The sequence below is a fragment of the Emydura macquarii genome, unplaced genomic scaffold, assembly GCF_026122565.2.
Source record: "Emydura macquarii macquarii isolate MOO-44397 ecotype Brisbane River unplaced genomic scaffold, CSIRO-AGI_Emac_v2 contig_3671, whole genome shotgun sequence".
In the NCBI taxonomy this organism is placed as follows: Eukaryota; Metazoa; Chordata; order Testudines; family Chelidae; genus Emydura; species Emydura macquarii.
In genome coordinates, this window is record NW_027133808.1 from 3,407,690 (window position 1) to 3,420,849 (window position 13,160).

At 36.3% G+C, this 13,160-nt stretch overlaps 1 long non-coding RNA gene across 3 annotated transcripts in view; it reads right to left on the reverse strand.

Moving 5' to 3' along the window:
- LOC137145866 (uncharacterized) overlaps nucleotides 1-12,828 on the reverse strand; it is a 37,237-nt gene extending 24,409 nt beyond the window's left edge. For 2 of the 3 annotated variants that reach the window (XR_010917767.1, XR_010917768.1), the window contains exon 1: nucleotides 9,804-10,413. This is a non-coding gene — a long non-coding RNA (uncharacterized lncRNA). Of the gene's footprint in view, nucleotides 1-9,803; nucleotides 10,414-12,689 lie in introns of those variants that run through there. The other variant, XR_010917769.1, reaches the window with a different exon arrangement.
- Nucleotides 12,829-13,160: the final 332 nt, after the last annotated feature.

Genomic DNA, 13,160 nt, shown 5'->3' on the forward strand with positions numbered 1-13,160 from the left:
CATATATAATTTGTTAGCAGTTTGACAATCTATGACCTTTAGCACTTCCCTAGATTTTCTTTGAATACTAGATACTGGTGGAGATGGGACAATGAAGTAGATAGACCACAAGTCTGATCCAGTATAGCAATTCACCTATTTCCATATGCAAAATTATTTTACATTCTTAGTACTAAGCCACACTGGATGCATGTTATTTCTGACCATTCTACGGGTTCATTTATTATGAGTTAAAATATGCTTGGGCTAAATTCTAAAATTTTGAAAAGGGGCACATTGCAATTTTAAGTTACCATGTTATATCTCAATGAGAGTTAAATAAAGGGCTAGCTTCAGTATTGCTGTCAGCACAGCATCTGCACACATGATCTGTTTAGTCATGATAATGATGCTTAATCTCAATATATCAGAGCAGATTTAGAAACTAGCGCACAGTGCATCTTTTAAATATTCCCAATGAACTGTGCATGAGCAATCTGCATGGCAAGAATGTATTAGCTAAAGAAATGTATGAATAATTTTGGGGTAATGAATAAATCTGAGAATTTTGACATATGTTTGTGAACAACTGGTGAACAGAAAAGTTGTTGGCAAAATTCACCCAATACATTATTCATTACAAATTATGTGCCTGGCTCTGCTTGTAAAGCTGAAGAGTTAACTGGCTTCAAGCTTCTTTTTACATGTGTCACTGCCACCAGTTATTTCATTCATTCTGTGCTCCCACATCACCTCCGGTTACCATCAAAGGCATCACACCTAGCCAGGAGGGGAAGAGAGCAATCCCTTCTGAATAAAATGCTAACTCAGGTTACATCTTCTGTATGTTCCCATTTCAAAGACTGAGGCCATCACCTCAGTCTGAATGGGCAAGAGACTGAGATAGATCACAGGGATAAGATAATGCAGTGGGTTGACTGGTACTTTTCTTCACCTTCTGCCCCCTGCTTTGTAATCAGCCATTGTTGAGACATGGAAGAAAAATGACTAAAGCTAAAAAGTCAGTTGTAGTGAAAGTCAATGTCCTCCTCTCTCTCTTCCTCCCCCTCCCAACCCCTGTCCTCTGCAGAATCTTGTCTAATGCCTGCAAGAGTGAAAGTAAAAACAAAAAGGAAGATAGAAATAAACCTCTAGTCTAATGTTACCTAAACAAAGTACTTTGTAAATGTAATGTTTTTGACTTCACTATGCTGAAAGTTTTAGCAGCATCCTTCCTAGAAAGATTGACTTTAATGACCTATTTTTCTTAGAAGAAAGTAGTTAGCTCACATAAAAACAGAACAAAACTGAAAGCACAAAAAAGATTACTTGCTATATACACCAGCCAGCCATGGAATACACGGTGTGATGCGGTAAATTATCCTGGAAGATAAAGACTTAATTTATGTTTAAAATGCCAGCATTGCAAAAGAAAGATGCTGTGATTCATTATCTTGTGTATTACGGGAACATAACTAAAATGAACCACCACACCAGAAGAGTTTATTTAAGTACTGCCCACCTTGAGACTTAATCATGCAACACTTTTTCATGTATTTACCTGAATGGGACTACTCACCCGAATAAGGGCTGCAAGATCAGTCTGTGTGTGGATGCCAGACCCTGATTTTGAACTTGTTTGATATTGTATTGGCCCAAGGAAAGTGAACCAGGAAAAATATAGGATGAAACTCAGATTAATGCTTATCACTGAGCCATTCTTGCTCAGCTTACTACAGAAAAAAACTGGTGCACTTAAAACTGAGCTGTCAAGATCGTGCATTGTGACAAGCTAAAAAGTTCTGAGACAAGTCAGTTAAAGGGGTTATTTTCAATAAAAATGTGTTTCTATAGAACCTCCTCCATTACATGATTGAGCTGCAGTTAGACTGCAAAGTATTTATTTCAAGGTTTTTAATACACAAGTACAGGAACCATAGTTATTAATCTTTCATTTATACCTTGACCAGTTTCACTTTGTTTTGGTAGATACCAAGGGCCAGATCTTTAGGTGGTGTAAAGTAGATGAGGATCTGGCTCCAACTTTTGATAACAAGAGTAGCCAAATGATGCTTAACAACATCATGACAGCCATTGAAGAAGAGTTTTTAAACTAAGGGCTAGGGGAAAGCCGACAGATGTGAACGAGCACGTGGTTTGGATAGAAACATCCCATAGGGAAGGATCTATTAACTGTGATTCTCTATATCCTAGTAAAGAAGAAATGATAGAAATTGATAATGTACAGCTAGGAACTGAAAAGAAACAGTTGAATGAAAAAAAGATCCCCATTCAATTACATCACAAGAAAGCAGACAACTGAAAAGTAACAAATTTTATAACTGCTTGTATAAAAATGCTAGAAATCTAAATACTCAGATTGGTGAACTTGAGTGCTTGGCATTAAATGAGGATATTGTTATAATAGACATCACAGAAACTTGGTGAAATGATGACAATAAATATGAGACTGTAATACCAGAGTATAAAATATATAGGAATGACAGAATAGGTTGTGCTGGGGAGGAACTGGCACTATAAGTGAAAGAAAACATAGAGTCAAATATGATAAATATCTTAAATGAATAAAACTGCATCATAAAATCTCTACTAATAGCAATTCCATGCTTGAATAATAAGAATACACAGTTGGAATATATCACCAACCGCCTGACCAGAATGGTGATAGTGACTAAGACATGCTTAAGGAGATTAAAGAGGCTATAAAAATAGAAAACTCAATAATAAAGGGAGATTTCCCAATAATGACTGGGTACATGTCACCTCAGAATGGGATGCAGAAATAAAGTAATAGACACCATTAATGACTGCTTATTGGAGCAGTTAGTCCTGGAACCCACAAGGAGAGAAGTAATGCTTGATTTAAGTGCACAGTATCTGATCAAAGAGGTGACTAGAGCTGAACCCCTCAGTGACGTCAACCATGATATAATTAAATTTAACATCCTCGTGGTGGTGGTGGTGGGGAAATACCAAAGAAGACCACTTTAACTTCAGAAAGGGGAACTACACAAAAATGAGGAAGGTAGCTAAACGACAATTAAAAGGAACAGTCACATGAGTAAAATGCCTTCAAGCTGCATGGAAACTTTAAAAATACCATAATAGAGGCTCAAATTAAATGTATACCCCAAATTAAAAAGAATAAGAGGTCCAAAAAATGACAACATGACTAAACAACAGAGTAAAAGAAGTAGTTAGAGATAAAAAAGCATTCTTTAAAAATTGGAACTCAAATCCCAGTGAGGAAAATAGAAAAGTGTAAAAGTATAATTAAGCAGGCTAACAAAGATTATGGAGCGCAACTAACACCAACAAAAATGTTAAGTACATCAAAAGCAGAAAGCCATCCAAAAAATCAGTGAGGCCACTGGACAAGCAAGTTGTTGAAAGAGCACTCAAGGAAGACAATCCCATTGTGGAGAAGCTAAATGGATTCTTATCAGTCTTCTCTGCAGCGGATGTGAGGGAGATTCCCACATATGAGCCATTTTTTTAGGTGATAAATCTGAGGAACTGAGGTGTCAGTAGAGGAGGTTTTGGAACAAATTGATTAATTAAACTAATCAGTCTCCAGGACCTGATAGTATTCACACAAGAGTTCTGAAGGAACTCAAATATGAAATTACAGAACTATCAACTGTAGTATGTAACCTATCATTTAAATCAGTTTCTGTACCAGATGACTTGAGGATAGCTAATGTGATGCCTATTTTTTAAAAAGACTGCAGAGGCGATCCTGGCAATTATACTCTGAATAACCTAACTTCAGTACAAGGCAAATTGATTGAAATTATAGTAAAGAACAGAATTATTAGACACAGAAAAACACAATTTGTTGGGGAAGAGTTAAAACAGCTTTTGTAAAAGGAAGTCGTGATTCACCAATCTGTTAGAATTCTTTGAGGGGATCAACAAACGTGAATAAGGGTGCTTCAGTGGATATAGTGTAGTTGAACTTTCAGAAAGCCTTTGACAAGGCCTTCACCAAAGGCTCTTAAGCAAAGTAAGGAGTCATGGGGTAAGTGGGAAGATCCTCTCATGGATCAGTAACTGATTAAAAGACAGGAAACAAAGGGTAAGAGTAAATGGTCAGTTTTTGAAATGGAAAGAGGTAAATAGTGGGGTCCCACAAGGATCTGTCCTAGGACCAGTGCTATTCAGCATATTCATAGATGATCTGGAAACAGTGAGGTGACAATTTGCAAATGATACAAAATTACTCAGGATAGTTAAGTCCAAAGCAGACTTCAAAGAGTTACAAAGGAATCTCTCAAAACTGAATGACTCATGCAACAAAATGGCAGATGAAATTTAATGCTGATAAACACAAATTAGTGCATAGTGCAAAACATAAACCTAAGTACACATTCATAATGGTGCAGTCTAAAATAGCTGTTACCACTCAAGAGAGAGACCTTGAACTCCTTGTGGATATTTCTTTGAAAACATCCACTCAATGTGCAGTGGCAATCAAAAAAGCTAATAGAATATTAGGAGCCATTAGGAAAGGGATAGATAATAAGACAGTAAATATTACAATTCCACTATGTACATCCATGGTATGCCTGCACCATGAATACTGTGTGCAGTTCTGGTCACCCCCATCTTTAAAAAGACATATTAGCAATGAAAAAGGTACAGGAAGGGCAAAAAAATGATTAAGTGTATGAACCAGCTTCCATATGAGGAGAGATTAAAAGGACTGGGACTATTTGTGTTGGAAAAGAGATGACTCAGGGGGGATATGATAGAGGTCTATAAAATCATTAATGATGTGAAGAAAGTGAATAAGGACATGTTATTTACCCCTTCGTATAACATAAGAACCAGGGTCACCAATGAAATTAATAGGCAACAGGTTTACAACAAACAAGAGGAAGTACTTCTTTACACAATGCACAGTCAATCTGTGGAATTCGTTGCCATGGAATATTGTAAAGGCGAAAACTATAACTGGATTCAAAAAAGAATTAGGTAAATTCATGGAGGATAGGTCCCTCAATGGCTAAGGCTAATGGTTAGCTAAAACGGTCAGGGATGCATCACTATGCTCTGGTGAACCTGAGCTTCTGAGTGCCAGATGCTAGGATTGGACAACTGGGGATGGATCATTTGATGATTGTCTGTTCTGTTCATTCCCTTTGAAGCATCTGTCATTGCCCACTGTCTGAAGACAGGATACTGGGCTAAATGGACCATTTCTGTAACCCAGTATGGCCATTCTTATGTTCTTATATTCAGGAAAAGTAAATGTTAAAGTCATTTTTACCATAACCTTTCACTCATAATTACTTTTTCCTTTGGGACTTGGAAAGTCTTCAAAGCATCATAGATATGTAGGGCTGGAAGGGACCTCAAGAGGTCATCAAGTCCCACTCCCTGCACTGAGACAGGATCAAGTAAACCTTAGACCATCCCTGACAGTTATTTGTGCAACCTGTTCTTAAAAATCTGTAATGATGGGGATTCTACAACCTCCCTGGGAAGTCTATTCCAAAGCTTATCTACCTTTATAATTAATTAGTTTTTCCTACCTAATTTAACCTCTCTTTCTGCAGATTAAGCCCATTTTTTTTCTTGTCCTAGCTTCGGTAAACATGGAGAACAATTGATCACGGTCCTCATTTCTAGCAGTCCTTAATATATTTGAAGACTGTTGTCAGGTCCCGCTTCAGTCTTCCTTTCTCAAGACAAAACATGCACAGGTTTTTTAAACTTTCCTCATAAGTCAGGTTTTCTAAACTTACCATTTTTGTTGCTTTCCTCTGGCACTATTTTGCTACTAAGTGAGAAGAATTAAGTGTGATCATGGGAGTAAGGGACATTTCTTTAAAAGGAGCACCTTGAGTATAGAAACAAATTTCAGGAAAACTTTGTTAAAATCCATTGAAATTCTGAGTCTTAACAATTTGCCAAATCTTTCCTAAAATGTGGCTCCCAGAATTGGACATACTACTCCAGGTAAGACCTCACCAATGCCAAGTATAGCAGGAAAATTACCTCCTATGCCTTACATACTACACCACAGAATGATATTAACCTTTTTCACAACTACAACACATTGTTGACTCGGATTCAATTTGTGATCCACTATGCCCCCAGATACTTTTCAAACTTACTACCACCTACCCAGTTATTCCCCATTTTGTAGTTTTGTATTTGATTTTTTCCTTAAGTGAAGTGCTTGTCTTTATTGAATTTCAACTTGTTGATTTCAGACCAATTCTCCAATTTGACAAAGTCATTTCAAATTCCAAGCCTGTCATCCAAAGTGCTTGCAACCCCTCCCACCATGGAGTCAGCCATCAGTTTTATAGGCATATTCTCCACTCCATGTTCCAAGTCATTCATGAAAATATTAAATAGTACCAGAACTGATGCCTGCAGGAACCCAAAAAATATATCCTCCTGGTTTGACAGCGAACCATTGATAACTATTCTTTGAGTAATGTCTTTCAACCAGTTGTGCCCTTATCTTATTGTAAATTCATCTAGACCATGTCTCACTAGTTTGCCCTGACTCCCTGAATACGTGTAACTTATCTAAAGAAAGTTTAATCTGTTCTTTCCCTGTTTTGGCTTGTTTTCCTTCCCCTTTGTTGTTAACATTAGTTGTGTTGAGTACCTAGTCACCATTAACCTTTTAGTAAAGACTGAAGCAAAATAGGTATTAAACACCTCAGCTTTCTTGATGTCATCGGTTATTAGCTATTCTTCCCCACTAAGTAGAGGATATACACTTTCCTTCATCTTTCTCCTGTTCCTAATGTATTTAAAGAACATTTTCTTGTTTCCTTTTATCTCCCTTGCTATGTGTAACTCATTTTGTGCCTTAGCCTTTCTGATTTTGTCCCTAACTACTTGTACTATTATTTGGACTCTTTCTTAGCAATTTGTTGATGTTTTCACTTTTTCTAGGGTTCTTTTTTGGTTTCCAGCTTATTAAAGAGCTCACAATGGAGCCATATTGGCCTCTTATTATTTTTCCTATTTTTCTTTTGAATCAGAGTAATTTGCAGTTTTACATATAATGTGTCCTTGAGACACTGCCAGCTGTCCTGAACGCCTTTATCCCATAGATTTTCTTCCCAGATACCAGCTTAGATACCAGCTCTCTGTGTTTGTTAAAAGTCTGGCTTTTTTGAAGTTCATTGTGCTTATTCTACTGTTCTCACTCCTTCCTTTCCTTAGAATCATTAAATCTATCATTCAATTATCACTTTCTCCCAAGTTGCCTTCCACCTTCAGATATATAACCACTTGTTGGTCAGAATGAAGACTAACATAGCTGTCCGCCTGGTTACTTTCTTCACTTTCTGAAACAAAAGTTTGTTTCTGAAACAAAAAGTTGTCCCCAATCTATTTGAAGAACTTATTGGAAATTTTGTGTTTTGATACATTATTTTCCCAACAGATGTCTGGGTAGTTAAAGTCCCTCATTACTACAAGATCTTGTGTTTAGAATATTTCTGTTATCCATTCAAGAAATGCCTCAGCCACCTCCTCTTCCTGATTTGGTGGTCTATAGTAGACCCCTACCATTATGTCACTCCTATTTTTTCCCTTTTTATCTTTCATGGTGGGTCTCAATATAAAAGGGATTTTTTTCTAAAAGGTTTGAGGAAATTGTCCAACTGCTATTGAACTGGGAAGTCTGAGTGGGAAAAACACTACTCTAGTAACAAATTATATCTTGCTACATTTTCACTCAAGCCTTTTAACAGACAACTTTGAAAAAACCAATTAAGGTCCAGTTTGTCCCACATGCACACACACACACATGCTACAAACATAAAGAAAATAAGTCATGAAAAAAGGAAATGCAAAAATGTAGGTTCTCACAGCACTAGTAGTTTCCTATTTTGTCCATATTGCATATAGAAAGGGGTACTCTTTATAGTTCAGGTAATAATGAAAAGATTAATGCTTGTATCTCTGACTTTTCATATTGAAATCTGCAACTTTAATGTTTCATTAAAAAAGACAGTTGTATTTAACATATTTTTGTGTGGAAAAACTAAAGTTAACAATTGCAAACTTGGGACCCTAAATTAATATACAGATACTTAGAGGGAGCTGGATTTTCTGATGCCAGATATGCACAGTTCTCATTGAAACTCTCCATCAAAATTTGCAATATAGCGTGCAGTTGGGGGTTATAAGGCACCCACATTTGAAAACAATAGCCTGACTCTTGATGCACTTTATGCAAGATCCTTCCTTTTCAGTTTTCACTTTGTTTCAAATTGCAGGGAATTTATCAATGTTTATTGTAAATATTAAAAAATGGGTGAAAATAAGTGCAAAAATAAAATTTCTGGGTAAATACAGGGGGGCAGGAGGACAGAAGAAAGCAACAAATAAAGGAAGAGTAATGAAAGGAAAATCAGTTTTATACTTTGGTTTATTTTCATGAATTGTACATTAACAGCACATACACATGCATGTGTGTGTGTATCTTCCACCACATTGCCTCACTTTAACTAACAAACAGCCTCAGATTTACATTTAAACTACCTTATTATTAACATAAATACATCTATCTAATGTGAGGGATTGGATTTTCTTAACAGACTCAGTTTCTTCATGTACCTGAGCAGTCCAAATTTCAGGTGAAAATAAGTAGAAACAGAATAATAGCTTTTGTAAAACATAGGAATTTTTCAGTCAAATACAGTAAACACTGAAAATGAAGGTTCTTAATTTTATGTAGCCATGCTCATGTTTCCAGATAAACAATTAACAAGGGTCCAGCTGTACGTGGAACAGGATGTTTAATATTCTTAAAACATTTTTTTTTTAATTTTAGCATTTTTAACTTTTTCTTTTAAATATTTATTAGGCTTTTCCTAGGAAGTTTGTAGCATAATAAAGGTGCATAACTAATAGGATAATAGGATATTTTGGAAAATACTGACTTATTTGGGATAATCAGGAGTTCACAAAATCAGAAAGCAATATAAAGAGAAGATAGATATAATGGCAGTTCATGAGATAGAGAGAGTTGTCCACTCTAAATTTAGTAAAATGGGATCCAACTGTAAACACATGTACTCTGTAAAGATAGGAACTCAGAGAAATTACATTGCAAAGCCAAATATTTCTCCCAGTCCCTGGGGTTCTATGGTACTAGCTCAGGGGAAAATTTGGCCCATAAACATATTGTAAAAGTAATGGCACCTTGAATGTAAACTTTAAGATTACACATGCATTTTCCTTACTACAAATGCTGAAGGCAATATATATGACGTAATAACAATAATCCTAATATTCATCACCTATAGTTTTTCTCCTTGGATACAAAAGGACAAATATTGACACATATTATAGGCACCTAAATGGATACTATAAAATACGTACATTGGCTTATAAAAATATGCAGTTACATATAGTCTCCCATTTGTTGTGTAGATGTGAATATTTTTATACAATTACTTGATCTGCTTATGAATTTTTTTAAAATTGACAATATGGCAGAACAAAGATTGATTTTTATTTAAGCAAAAGAAAAATAGGTTGTAAAGTTAATCTCCTGAAAACTTGATGAAGTAGAATATATCCTCTCCTTTCTGAGTTTAGTTCCTGATCCACTATCCACTGATTTCAATAAGGATTGGGTCAGGTCTCAAGTCTTGAACCTTCCTAACATTGAACCTATTTGTAAGTCTTTTCTTCTCAGTGTGATATAAAGCCTGTTCTCTTGACTTTTAAAATTTAATCTTTTTTTCTCGTCTTTTTCATCTAAATCTAATCACACATAATGTCTCATATTTGAAAATTATCCAAGCTGAAATGCTTACCCTTTCTGATCCAGTTGATAATGACTTGGGAGTTGTACTTTGGAGTTGTTAGATCAGCACTGGTTTCTAAAAGCATAAGCATGTTTAGGGGGAGTTAAATATTTATTTCTTTTTCAGATCACCCAGAATATAGTTAATACTAGTCTTGAAGCTTGGGAAAATATTTCCAGTAATCAGAACACGTTCTGTCTCTTTTCTGTTTCCTTCTCTCTTTGAAGTGATCAGTCCCACATGTTATGGAAATAAATTTTAACTCTGATCAGCAGTAACGGAGGTCAGGCTTTGGCAGCTATATAAATCCAGTGAGGTTAACTAACCCATAAAAATAAGTGCTGAAGTGTTTGTTTCTCTGTGGGTTATCCCACTAGGTGACTTGCTTTTCCTGTTTTACCCATTTTATTACAAGTTTCTTCAGACAAGTCAAATGCTAAGTGATTCTGGAGAAGAAATGAACAATAAAAGTCAGTTGCAGCCTTTATATAAAGTATATTTGTGCATATCATTATAAGACAAATTGAGTTATAACATTTTTCTACCATGGAAAAGTAAAAAATAAACTGATTGTCATGCTACTAAATATAGTGACAGAATATAAAAATGACAAGTAAGACTTACACATTTTCCTAGAATTAAATTTGTTATTGCAAATACAATAACTTACCAAAACTGTGCTGGGAAGTTTTCTCCGTGATGTGTTTCTACATAAAAGAATAACTTGTACTTATCTAATCTAAAGCCTAAATTTGTGCCATCAGATCCTACCTATAGAGAGTGAGCTATTTAAATTCCCGTCCCTTGTCTTACTTTGCATGGGACACCTTCCATTTTCCTAAATACATAAACTTTCAATTCCAAAGTGACACTCTTGTAACATGTTTGGGGGAAAAGAGGAAGGAATTAGCTAAATGTTTAAATTAGAAATCATTCTATCACCTTTATAAACAAAAAACTTGATCCAGTATCAAGCATATGTTTTATGGGGGAACAGCTGTGAAGGTAATGACCAGGTACCTGTTCCTGAAAAATCACTTAAGTATGTTCTTAACTTTAATCACATGGGTAGACTTATTGAAGACAATGGGATTATTCACATACTTAATATTAAGACCATGTTTAAGAGCTTGCTGGATCAAGTCTCTTATCCACAGTAGCTATAAATTGGCATATTTCTGCTGAAATCAATGAACCAGCTGAGGATCTGGCCCAGATCCTCTGTTGCTCTTTTGAATTTTGTCCTACATGTTTCTAATAACAGCTCTCTGTGTTACTTGAGAGTTTGAAATGTCTGACCCTATGCCATCATGCTTTGGGAGTTGAGTGATAATGCACCCAAAGGATGTTATGGAACTTACTATATTCTCTACGTGGAACTGAATTTAAACTACAAGGCAGAAGTGCTAGGTTCTATTCCCACTTCTGCCCCCGACCTTGTGGGTGACCTTGGAGAAGTTACTTGGCCTTTCTGTGTTTCTCTCTCCCTTTCATTTTTATCTGTCTTGTCTTCCAGGACAGGGACGGTGGTCTCTTACTATTTGTGTAAACAGTGCCTACCACAATGGGGTTCTCATCTTGGTTGGAGTCTCCAGGTGCTATCGTAATACAAATAATAAATAACAACATTATCACCATCTTGGACTGCAATCAGTCTTTGTAGACACCTGCATGTTTACCCAAGGTTTACTGATAACTAAGGATAAGATTTTGTTACAGAGACCATGGATTCCATGACTTTCAGAGACTTCCGTGACATTTTCCGCTTCAGCTTCAGGCGCTGGAGCTGTCAGCTGCCACTGGCAGAGGCCCAGGAGCTGCCAGCTGCCATGGGTGGTGGGGGCCCTAAAGGTCTCTTCCCCACATTTTTAAGTTACAGTCACAGACAGATCATCAGCTTTGTGAATTTTTGTTTATTGCCCATGACCTGTCCATGAGTTTTATTAAAAATAACTATGACAAAATCTTAACCTTATATCTCTATAAAACCAAAGGACCATCTGCAAAGGCATACAGTGCTACCTTCATTTCACAGGGGGATACTAGGAACATCAATACAAACAAAATTAAACAAGAATACAAAGCATTTATCTACGAAACAGGAGATATTCTCAAACACAAATCGTGATAATCACTGTTCAACTGAAACTATTACTCTGCAGAAAAAGCATTGATTTTTAAGCAGCACTCCCCACTGACATCAAAGGGACTGCTGCTTAAAAATTAATGGTGCCGTTGTTATCAAGAGTTTATATTTTTTCACTCTACGAGATTTCAGCTGACTGTCTTTTGGATTAGCTGTCAGAATCCTTGAACTGCTGCCCAAATTTGATCTTTTGTTGAATAATACTTCTCAAGTCTGGGGGAAGTGAGGTACTGCTCAAAATAAGGGCAACAGAATGTGACCTGCTCCCACAACCCCCACATTTATTTTCCTATTACTAGGTACCTTGTTTTCTATATATATATATATAACAGTAATTACTTACCACAAAGTCCTTTATCTGCAGTAGCACTGGAAATGCTTAATAAGGGCTAGATTTTTCATCCCAGGATTGTTTATGAGCACATATTTACCTGGGTAGGCCCATCCAGGGCACATCTGGACTGTGAGTCCAGGCACTGAGGGGTGGAGAAACATCAGGCACTGTATGACCAGTATTCCTACATATGAGCACATAAGTGAGGAACTGGTATGTGAGAGTGGAATTGGTGGAGCCATGGCTTCACTTGCCTCCACCCATACCTCCAACACACATTACTGTGGACAGCTCAGTGAAGCTATCTGCTCAATATAAGGCAATAAACAAAAGGAAACAAAATATTAGGTTACATAAGGAAAGAGCCAGATGATGATAATACAAAAAAATATTCTAATATATAGCAATGTCTCACCTGGAATATTGTATTCAGTTCTGGTCATCCCATCTCAAAAAGGATATAGCAGAGGCAAAGGGTATTCAGACATATGTGTTGCAAATTATTAGAGACATGAAAACTCTAATGATGAGAGTTTATAAAGCTTGGGGTTCTTTACCTTAGAGAGAAAACAAATAAGAAGGGACATGATAAAAGTATATCAAATAAAAAAATGGCATAGAGAAGGTAGATCTATTAACCCCACTTACAATACAAGAACAAGGTGATATTTAAACAAATATAAAGTTACAAATTCAAAATTAATAAAAAGATACACCTTTTCCACATAGTTAGCAATTTTGGAAGCAGCTGGTATAGGCCACTTCTGGACACCTAATGTTGTACTGCATGGACCATTGGTCTGATCCATTATTGACATTCCGGTGTTTCTATATTCCTAAAGGACTGGGGAGGGTGGTTGCTGTATCTAGTAATGAGCTGGGGGTG